This window comes from Schistocerca cancellata, chromosome 1, assembly GCF_023864275.1.
Source record: "Schistocerca cancellata isolate TAMUIC-IGC-003103 chromosome 1, iqSchCanc2.1, whole genome shotgun sequence".
NCBI lineage: Eukaryota > Metazoa > Arthropoda > Insecta > Orthoptera > Acrididae > Schistocerca > Schistocerca cancellata.
In genome coordinates, this window is record NC_064626.1 from 689117452 (window position 1) to 689129402 (window position 11951).

Genomic DNA, 11951 nt, shown 5'->3' on the forward strand with positions numbered 1-11951 from the left:
TACAATACAATACAACGTTTGGATGACGATGAAAGTGACAAAGAATTCCAGGTAATTACAAACATGGGATGTGCAAACGAATGCAGGACTAATAAACTATGAACATCTTTAAGAAAATCGAGCACGAAAGATGTACTCGACTGGGGATACATAAGAATGATAGAAGATACATGGCATTAACATTTAGACGTTAACATCTGAATGTTGGAAGCTCTCTTCCCTCAGTAAACAACTGCCTGTGCTGCTCTCAATGTTGGAATCTTGAAAGTTTCCTCACCTCGCCATTGCTATCTCCATCATCACCATCACCAATAGTTATCACTGCCAGTCATAGCCTTTGCAGCCAGCTGTCACTCTTGTCACCAGTTATCTATCACCCTTGCTGTCAGTCATCACCTTTGCTGCCAGTCATTCACAGTTGTGCTCTTTGCTGTCAGTCATCAACTTCACCAACCAACCAATAACCTTCGCCACTGTTTCATTGCTTTCCCGTCACCATTGTCGCTAAGGTTCTTTCACGTTCCAGCTTCTGTGGCACTGCCCTCTTAATCTACCAGATACCAACCCATGACTACAACGTATACACTCATCTATTCGCAACTGTACACCATACCGACCTCCACTTTCTCATTTACAACCTATTCATTATTCCTACTTGTTCCCCCACTTTTCCCAACTTCCTCACTTCTCAAATGGCACAATCCATCTTCCTACTTATACTCACTGTGTAAATCTTACCGGACTCCTACTTTTCAGATAATGTCACTCCAGCATGCACTACTAATCCATCCCCAATGCCACTGCCACTGTCAATGCCACCAGCAACACCATCACCATTAGAATTGCTCGATTCAGCAGCATCGCATACCGCTGCTCCAGTGCCATATTGGTCCAGAAGTAGAAACACCAGCCACAACTACTCCACCTACAATCAACCATCAGCAACTCTATATGAAGCAGCTGCGACTTCACAAGGCATATCTGCATCAGTTTCTCGTCGACCACCTCGAGGTGAGACGAAAAACCGTGAAAAAAACCCATCACACCTCCAATCAATGTCCCCACACAACCCATCCGCAAAAGAACCCCTGAAATAACCTAGCACAGACAGTGTACCTATGCCTGAAACACAAAAGCCCCCACAGCAGTCCTGTGGACTTTACTCACAACCCATCTTAAACGTCTCCTCTAACATACTATCATGTTCAGATGTCAAATTCCTCAGTCCTAAGGCTTTATCTTTCGAAACAGTAAAGTACCTTCCAAAACTCAACATATCATAACTCATACCCCACAAAGATGCCATAATAATCAAGCCCTCTACTCCTGACTTCCACAGCCACTGCTGTGTACACTTCCTGCTGTAATATTTAGTCCTCATCCGTCCTCAGCCTCAATTAGCCCAACCATCAGGTCCCAGACAATCCTAATACCGTCACTGCCCACCGACTCTCACTGCTGTGATCAAGAAGGTTGATCCCAAGATCACAGTCAAGTAGAAGCTAAATTCCGCTCCTGACTCTCAAATTCGCAAATGCCTCCAAATTTACCACCACTCTGATCCCTCATTCCTCATCCATATCTTCCATATCCCAAGCCCACGCCTTCCATTGCCAAAAACACCTCTTCTATTCTGGCGATTTAACTCCTGATTGCAAACATTCACTCACATGCCACAGCTGCACAGCCAACCACCTGTCCCACAAGTATCCTAACCTTCAGTACCCAGCCTATTGTAACACCTGCTATCAGTCCCACCCACCTACTCCTATAAATGTGTATGTAAACTCCCTTCAACCGCCGGCCGCGGTGGCCGACCGGTTCTAGGCGCTTCAGTCCGGAACCGCGCAACTGCTACGGTCGCAGGTTCGAATCCTGCCAGGGGTATGGATGTTTGTGATGTCCTTAGGTTATTTAGGTTTAAGTAGTTCTAAGTTCTACGGGACTGATGACCTCAGATGTTAAGTCCCATAGTGCTCAGAGCCATTTGAACCATTTTTTTCCCTTCAACCAAACCTGAAGCGACCGTTCCAATCTACCCTATCAACACCCTACTTCACCCAAATAACTTCCTTGTACTGCTCCTACTACTGGGGACATCATCTACATCATTACCACCGTCCATCAAAATACCCACCGACTTGAGGGTCTGCATATATTCCACCGACTCACCTTCGCTGCCTGTTCCATGTTACATTTAAGTTTCACTGCCACATACACTTAAAACCGTTCCCATTTCTTATTTACCCGACTACACACCCTCGTCTAATACTTTCCCACCTGGTATTCTGCAGCACATACAACGTCAAAGGGCCGGCCGCAGTGGCCGAGCGGTTCTAGGCGCTACAGTCTGGAACCGCGCGACCGCTACGGTCGCAGGTTCGAATCCTACCTCGGTCACGGATGTGTGTGATGTCCTTACGTTAGTTAGGTTTAAGTAGCTCTAAGTTCTAGGGGACTGATGACCTCAGATGTTAAGTCCCATAGTGCTCAGAGCCATTTTTTAGAGCCACAGCGTCAAAGCAAACATCCACAGCAAAAACAGCATAGCTAGATCCCTTCGCTTAGCACAGTCCTCACAAACTACGTCGAACATCCTTTTCTCTATATCTAGCTCCCAAGTCTTATTCTCCGTCCATTCTCTACCATGATCGCTTCCCGCCTACTCATTATCTGGAGCTGGTCATCAAGTACGAAAAGACATCAGCATCACTCTATCAGTTGATAGGGTCCTGATGTATTATACGCAGCGAATTAATCAGAATTGCCAGTACGCCTGATATATGTCGAAGAGTGTTACTCAGATATATACGCAACAGCAAGACAAAGGGTGTGTAATTATCTGGGCATCGTTACGTAAATCTACAATCCAACTCGAAGCTGCGGCTCCAGATCGGTCCCATAAACACTTAACAGCAGTGTAAATTAATATAGTCAGACCCACGTGGATTGATTGCATTTGTTCGCCATTGAGTTCTGCCTTCTACTTCCTGCAAATATGACACCGACCGTGCAACAGGCAGACTTACTACATGTGCCGAGCATGGGGAGAGCTGCATGCAAAACAGGCACACAAACACACACATCTCAAAGACTAACTGCAGTTCACACTCTCCAGTAAACGCACAGCATAGACTGCTTTACTCAAACCACCCATTCGTGCCGTATTGCAACAGTCGAATAACACGTTCTTCTTCCCATCTGTCTATCACGCAACGGCAACACAAGTGTTTCTATCAGTGCTTCCTGTTTGATCGTTCTGCTCTATCTTCTGGTGGGCAACGTCCTCTGTCTGTGATGCTAGACGTTATGTCTGTGGTACACAGCGGTCTCCCACTGCTCCAGACGGCGTTGGTGTGGCGTTGCTGCATTAATCAAGAGCGTGAACCTTTGCACAAAACTGAGCTATATATTTTCATTTAACACAAATGAAGACAGTTAGTACCATTGTCAATCATTTCTGCTCGACACAGGTCAAACGTATTAAAATGTCATTGCATGCTGTTATAATAATCTGTACACAGCATCCTCACTGGACAATGGATACCTTACTTGCTTATAATCTATGTAGTGGTAATCCGTGATCTGAGGATGGTCGCTATATGGAAATTTGTAGCATTGAAATAAATTTTAATTACAGTTGTTTTTTAAAGTTAAGGTCCTCAAGGTGCAGCTGTAGTAAGAAGTCCCCAGTCAGCAAGAAAATATGACAGGTTATGTATCCAGCTGTGGCCTGAAATACAAACGTCTAGAACAATGAATGCACGTAGACTCAAGTGACCAATGAAAATTTGTACCAAGGCCGCGATTCGAACCGAGGTCTTCTGCTCACTAGGCAGATTGTAACGGAACATATTAAAGGCTTTACTGTACCGAAGTATGCGATACCCTCCAAATTCAACCAGTTTAACGAGTATTTATGATTATAGAAAAGTTATTGTGTATGTTAACAATGATTGCGTAACATGTCTCCATAAACAGTCAACCCATTAAATTATACTGAATAACTAACCCATACAAAAGTTAATATCACTTGATCACTGATACAGCAAATGTCATCATGTAAAAACACTGAGTTCATCTTAAATAATTAATATGAAGTACGAAAAATAGTGTACAACTTAGGTATTTTGGATCTCCTTAAATAAAAATCACCCAGTGAAACCTATTTGTTCACTAGGAGCGGTTTCACTTAGTATTCACGAAATCAATCCTGTTTTAGACGAAAACCGATGTATTTCTTAATAATTCATGTTAATTACTTATTTATGCAAATTAGAGAAGTCAATTGACAAACTTCTAGAAAACGGACTTTTTGTAACAAAGAATTATTCTGTCAAGTCAAGAAATCTGTCTGTCATTTTAATAACATGTTAAATTATGTCACTCGATGCAAATTAATAACTTTTCTGCACAAATTAGGATAACAGATGTACATGTGACTTGTAAACTATATCTCTTTTTAGTAGTTCTTTGACAATGTTATAAATACGAGCAGCAAGAAGGGTCGAGAGGCAGTCGGAATGTCACTTTGGTACAGTGTGTTAATGTGTTATTGTTTGAGGTGGATAAACAATGCAAAGAACATGTAAAGGAAGTTGTGTTGTGTCATAGTCTTTGGTGGACAGTGGAATTAAGATGGCCACCAGAGAAATAAATATTTGAAGTTTACACATTTGTTGGTTTCGTTCATTCTTTAGCATCAAAAGCACATAAAAAACACGGGACCTCATGTTTTCAACCCTAGACAACCAGATTTAGAGCCAGCATCAACATCGAGACACAGCAGCGATCCAGCAAGCAGCAGTGATTACTACAATGCATTGTAATGGCGCCAACCTAACATCAAGTGCTAACAAGCTCCGTAAAGGGGAGTGGAATAGTGCGATTATAGCAATTAGCAATATCTACGACCAGGCGAACATTACAAGATGCACTAACCACTGTGCCACCCCGGAAGAGTGGCTTTGCACAACTGCACAGACTACCCTAGCACGTCTCCCTTCACAATCCAAATTCACATCCACTGCTCAGCCTACTTGTTATTCCCCTTAAACTCGAACAGCATTGCAGAGACTCTCCAACTGTATTGGAGTAGCACTTCAGCATCAAACGAAACAGGAGGTCCTTCCTGAAACCCAGGCATAGCTTCTTTTAGTAAATGAAGTTATATTGTTCAGAGACCTATTCAGATCTCAGACGTCTATGATGTATATACCTGTATTTTCATTTTTCGCTTCAATATGTATGTACACATCATAGGTGCTTGAGACTTGGTTCAAATGGTTCAGATGGCTCTGAGCACTATGGGACTTAACATCTGTGGTCATCAGTCCCCTAGAACTTAGAACTACTTAAACTAACTAACCTAAGGACAACACACACATCCATGCCCGAGGCAGGATTCGAACCTGCGACCGTAGCAGTCGCGCAGTTCCGGACTGAGCGCCTAGAACCGCTAGACCACCGCGGCCGGCGCTTGAGACTTGAAAAGGTCTCTGGAACAATATAGTTTCTTTTGGCACAAAATAATAAAAAGTTTGTTTTAACAGGAGATGTACATGAAAATCACCCACATATTTAACTTTTTCAAAAATTTTAGTTTCAATAAATTATATTTTTTCCCCAAAAACTATTCAAGAGATTTCTACAAAATTTCTCTGTTTAATTCCTTTGAATGTAGAAGCTTCTCTCATGAGGTTTTATTGAATATTTCCAATAGGAGAGTTTTTATAATTTTTAAATTATGGTTCCGTAATTATAACATAAAATGCATGGAAAATTCCACGCACTTTGCACCATACTTAAATTCTACTCATAATTTTAAAATTTGCTCTTGAGACGACGTTTATTGGGTTTATAGAAATAAAAGTACAAAATTTCATAATTATAACGTTCACAGATTCCGAGAAAATGGTACATAAACTTAAAAAAATAATGTTCAGGAAATGCAATTTAGTGTTCAATCTAACATTTTTTCATATGTCAGCTCTTCAGAAGGCGCCAGATTGGTACTCAGTTTCCTCTCTCCCTTCAAGGTTTCTCTTCTGGTTTCTAGTTTTGTGCCTTCTTTCCGTTGCCAGGTCTTCAGCTGACTTTTCAGCTGCAGAGAGGCGCTGTAAACCTATTTTTCACAAGACGTCTTTAACGAAAATTCCTATCTTAAAGCCCGTTCTCTCTAATACCTATATCCTCCCTGCTTTTGCATTATTAAGTAGAAAGACTGCATCATAAGTTGCAATTCTGACAACTGCTGAATATCAAAATTTGGTTTTAAAGCATTGTTTCCATATGAGTAAATTTAGAGGCTGATTTGGCTTCTGGGTTTTGCCATGAAAACACTTTTTTAGAAGTTGAGGATTGGCCATAAACCTGTAATTGGGCTTGAAAACATCCAGGATACATTATGGAAGCCTCTGCTTGTGACTGTAATCCACAAAATCGTTGTTCGCCGAGCCCGTATTGAAGTGTTGCTTCATAAAATGGGCGTGGCAGGAAGGTTGTGTCATGTATTTCATTATTTTTCAGACTCTTAGAATAGGATTTCATCAGTGAAACTTTGGGAAGTTATTATCCGTTAGTTCTTATAACAAATAAAAAATAAATTGGAAATTGACGTTTCGGTCAATTTCGTGAATGTCCCTGTGAAGCTGGCTCTTTTAGAATCTTGAAAGACGCTGAAGTGATTGCTTTGCTCGGCCTTTTTTTACTGGACAGCTGATACGAAATAAATCAGCATTCACCTCTCAATCTCCACATCCCGCGCGTCGACTTCCCATCTGCGCCCGTGCACACGTGTGGCACTTTCACTGGTAAACTCGCCAAGACTTTCAAAAGAATGGCTAACTGAGTTTGGAGCTCTTGAAGCTGGGGAAATACATATTCAGGTGACTTTATTCGTTAATGAGATATTGCGGTAATGTACAGGTTATCTTTAGACTTACGGTGTCCAACAGATTCGAGAACTCGTAGCGCGTGTAATTGTCCACTGTTAACATTTCTCTGGATAATTTTTATTTCAGCTGGAGCCACGGTCTTGGTAAATTTTTTGAATGATACTACTGCCATTTGACTGCAATAATTTTTAATTTATTGTTGTACGATCCAGATTTCAGCCTTAGGCCATTTTCAAGTAAATGTAAATAAGTTTTTGTACTTGAAAATGACAAAGGTCGAAACCTGAATCATATAACAATAAAAAGAAAGTTAGTACAGTTAAATGGCGGCAGATTCATTCAAAAAATTTCTCTGGAGATCTGAAAATCAAATAGGCAAATACTTTTTTGAATACGAAAGTATTTTTATAAAAATATTTTCTGTTGTAATAATTAAATTACTCATGTTTGGAAACAATTCTAAAAATGTATCAACGTCCTATTGTAGCATCATGACTGATGTAGTCTTTGTGCGTATATTGTACGTAGCTTCATAAGTATGAAGTGTAGGCACAAGCAAAGTAGTCACAATAATCTTATTTGAAACTTTTATTTTAAGGCTTGTTAGTTACGAATGTATTATATTTTAATGAAACAAAAGTAAAATTTGCTAAGTTGCTACAGTCCTTTTATCTCGCATTTGCCTAACATACATGCTTACATTTACAGTATGTTGTTTTTTAAAACTACTAGTTTCTGCAGGGTGTGTGTGTGTGTGTGTGTGTGTTTGTGTGTGCGTGTGTGTGTGTGTGTGTGTGTTCGTAGCAACGTTACTAAATCGCACTGAAAACCTCACCGATTTCAGTTATCTTATTTTTAATCTCGTCTATTCATTAAATTAGTTGGTTATCATAAAGTTTTTCCCGATAGCACCCGCACCGCAGGTTTAGTTTAGGTGACTGTAGATCCTAAACACAGCGCTAGTAGCATGAGACACAGCTTAGAACTTACTGACACAACTAGCGAGGCGTGTCTTGCAGTTCACACTGTAGTTATACGGGATCTCTTTCGACCCAACGTTTCAGGCGTGCCTCCCCCCCCCCCCCCTCTGCCCACTCCCTTGACCCAGTCCTTTATTGCACTCTTCACGCTTATTGCTTACTTGTAAAATTCTTGGTGAAGACTGCACCGGATAGCAGTCTGCGGGTCAACAAACCGTAACTATGCACTGCTACAGCTGCACAGATTCCTGCAGAGACGCTCGATTAATTAAACAGGACGCGACGAGTAGTGTAAAGTGTCGCTAACCCCAAATTCGTGTGGAACGCTGCGAGCCGCGCCGCTCGCCAGTTGACTATCAAATTTAATATCAAGTTGGGAGTTCTCGCGATCGGAACGCGCCAGTCCTGAGCCCTCGCCTGCTCTCCCCTTCCTCCGCCGCCCTCCCGCCGCCCTCACGGCGTCTCCGGCGCGCCCTCCGCTGGACCGAGCATCCTCCTCCGTCCTCCTCCGCGCCTCCCTTAATTTCAACAAAACGAGCAAAAGGCAATTTCCCTGCGTCGCTTCTCTGTCCCCTCTCGACACCGTCTAACTGGACTGAGAATCTATAATGAATCTGGTTCCAATCGGCGGGGCACATCGTCCGCAGCTAGGGACCTGATCCCGCATCAATCGCCCTCCTCTTCCTTCCCTTACCGGACGGGGTGGATCCTGGCTGGAGGAGGGCTGTGGGTGGGGGGGGGGCTGGATGGGGGTGTAGGGAGTGGTGGTGGGGAGGCGGAGGAGGGGGGGGGGGGCACGATGAGTGGCGGCCAGTGCCCTGGAAACGCAGACAAGATACGCCAACAGACTCGATCGCGGTTGATTGATCGGCTTACTCAGCCCGTCAATCTAAGGAACTGCATACTCACTCCGCTGTCAGTCGAGAGTTCCACATCGATGGAGCTGCCGGGAAAAAGGAGTTTTCCGGCGCCTTCACTCTCGTTGCCTTATCGAAAGAGTACAGTGAGGTCTGTTAAATACGGCATACGCAGGATTCTCAGAATCAGAAAAATAACAATATGAATCATAGAAATCGTAATCAGTTTCATGGGAATTCAAAGCTTACTTGTTTTACAGTGAACACATGGTGTGTCGTGGGGCGATCACTCTGTTTTTAAAATAATTGAAAAGCCACGATCGCTTCAATCGTTTATCAGATGACCGGTTTCAGCACTCTGAAGATGCCATCGCCAGATCTGTGAAGGTATAACATAACAGATTTGAGGGGGGGCTTACATGAGTTAACTTTATGCACAGGAAATGTATGCGCAAATGTGAGCTTTGCATGGGTATGTGACAAGCAGTTATAGTAAAGTTATGTTTTAGTAGTAATGAGTGGTTATACCGTGGGACTGTGTATGCGCTACTTGGACAGCGCTATCTGGTGGCCGGTTGTGAACCGCTAGAATCACAGCAGGTAAGCCTGCGCGGAATAGGGCAGTGATGATGCCGACCGGTGTTAGGCGAGCAGTGGTAGTTTTATCTGATGACTTCAGTTTTATATTTTATGGGAAGAACGACCATGAGAGCAGTTTTTTATTATTTTTATTGGTTGTGACAATGATTTTATCAGATGGTCTGCCTCATATGCGATGATGTCCATATGGTTTTATGAATATTAATCCACGTTTCAGGTATGTGGTTCTGTAATAATTGCAATGTATATAGTTAACTCACGTAAGCCCTCCCTAAAATCTGTTATGTTATACCTTCACAGGTCTGATGATGGCACCGGGCATCTAATAAACGATTGAAGCGATCGTGGCTTTTCAATTATTTTACTTGTTTTATTTTCCCCAGCCAGTTACCACGTATTTCCATAAATTATATACTACCCTTTACTCCAATGTCGTAAAAACCATTCTCCTGTTCTCTCAAAAGTTCTACTCCCCTTTCCCACGACTGTACCACACCGAGAATTCGTTCAGCTTTGGAGACAACTCTAACTCGATACGCTGTTTGGGCTCATAAAAGCGTCCATGTCTCATTCCTAGAATCCTTGTGTCTCAGGCGATTAGTGCGAACAGAAATGAACAAACTGCTGCCAAGAGCCATTACAGAAATCTACAGGCATTATGTAATTACGAATCTTTCAAAGTCTAGCAGACGGAAGCCGCACCCTAAAGTATTCCTGGTCTAGTGATTTTTGCGAATAAAGACAATTTGGTGGCTGAAAATAGGTGTAATACGAATTGTATGATTCCTTGACACAAGACATCTTTATATGTAAATTGAAGATGGAGAGGGGAAGAAAGGAAATGAAAGTGAGGGGGTGGTTGCTGTCAGTTGCATCAGGACGTTATGCGGTATCAGCGGCGACGAGTGAAAATGTGTACCGGATCGGGATCTCCCACTTACTATGTAGGTGCATCAGCCACTGCACCATCCGGGACACAGCGTAATCGCAACCGCGTGGACTGTTTCGGTACTCCTCACGACCAATGTACATTCCCATGAGGCACCACCTATCCATAGTCCCTGTCCATTTCCTCCTTGTTCAGTCTCTGAGATTCCCACAGGAGGTCGTACTTACTTGCGCATCCGCAGTGAAGAAGGTGGATCCGTTGCCCAGCTAGGCCAGTGAATTATATGAATGCATGGTGTCTGTATTTTCGGAGGCGTCCGGAGAAACGGACACTACGCATTCATACGCAAGAGGTCTTATCAGAGAGACAATTTACATTGATTGTGTCTGGTGTGTTCCGCACAAGTATGAATGCTCTACACAGTTTGTAACAAGAAGCAAAAACAATAAAGAGTGCTAATGGAAATACGGGGAAGGCTGCATGTGCTACAAGCCTATTTCAGGCAACGGGCAATATACAACCCATTGCACGAAAACAATGCGTATTCGACAAACATTAAAGGGCCATCTCGCTAAGATTATGCGATCGTCGGGAACCAGACACCAGGAACTTAGCGCAGGCATCACACGATGACAAGTTAATGGTTTGGGATAGTTACACAACAAACAGGGTGCCGCCATTCCTTTGCGTTCGGATTGGATTAAGACATGAGCCAACGCTCCCTCCATGAGTGCCGGCCGGTGTGGCCGAGCGGTTCTAGGCGCTTCAGTCTGGAACCACGTGACCGCTACGGTCGCAGGTTCGAATCCTGCCTTGGGCATGGATGTGTGTGATGTCCTAAGGTTAGTTAGGTTTAAGTAGTTCTAAGTTCTATGGGACTGATGACCTCAGATGTTAAGTCCCATAGTGCTCAGAGCCATTTGAACCATTTGAACCTCCATGAGTTACGTGGCGTGCAGTGGCCTGAACAATATTTTATAGATCTACAGTCTCAGAACGTGAGACTGAAATGTGCGTTTAAGTAGGATATTACCAGGACACTCCGGTTAAGCAGATTGTCACCAGCGCTAAACGCATCCCATTAGCGTCATGGGATATCGAAACAAGACAGCAGTGTACATCATTTATTGAAAACATGTATGATTTGATGTCTCTCTTTCTTCGGATATGCGTACATTTGTATCTGTAGCTTGTGGTGCTTCAGCAAAGTTGTGAGCATCAGAAAAGTGTAAGTAACCCTTTCCTGGGCTGCTCGTACTGTGGACAAGGGTTGCAACAAGTCCACAGTACGAGCAGCCCTTAGCGGCTCGCCATCTGACAAGTGTTCATGACGTCGCCTTTCCGGCTGAGATCTTTTTTAATATGTGACTTCAAAGTACTGCATCTTTTCGAGTCAGTACAAACTTTAATTTTATTAACGTACTATATACCTAATGTTTTAGTACAGTTAGTCTAATTCTGAAGACGACGCTCATAGTAGCGTCGAAACCAGGTCAATTTTGACTTAATATTTGTGACCGAGACCTTATTTGTTACAATATAATTCTGACACTGTCACTGAACCTTAGCAGCTAATTATATTGTTTTTTTCTGTTGGGAGGTTACACTTGCCGACAACCGCCCAGGATCGTATTTTCTTTGTAAATTTCAGAGAAGTAGTCACTATTGTTGAATGTAGTTTGCATCTGGCGCAACGCATTTACTGATTTGTCACCCTTTCTTTCACAGG

The 11951-nt window shown here is 42.8% G+C and overlaps 1 pseudogene; it reads left to right on the forward strand.

Moving 5' to 3' along the window:
• The first annotated feature begins 10628 nt into the window (after nt 1–10628).
• LOC126094894 (guanine nucleotide-binding protein G(I)/G(S)/G(T) subunit beta-1-like) lies at nt 10629–11437 on the forward strand (annotated as a pseudogene).
• Nucleotides 11438–11951: the final 514 nt, after the last annotated feature.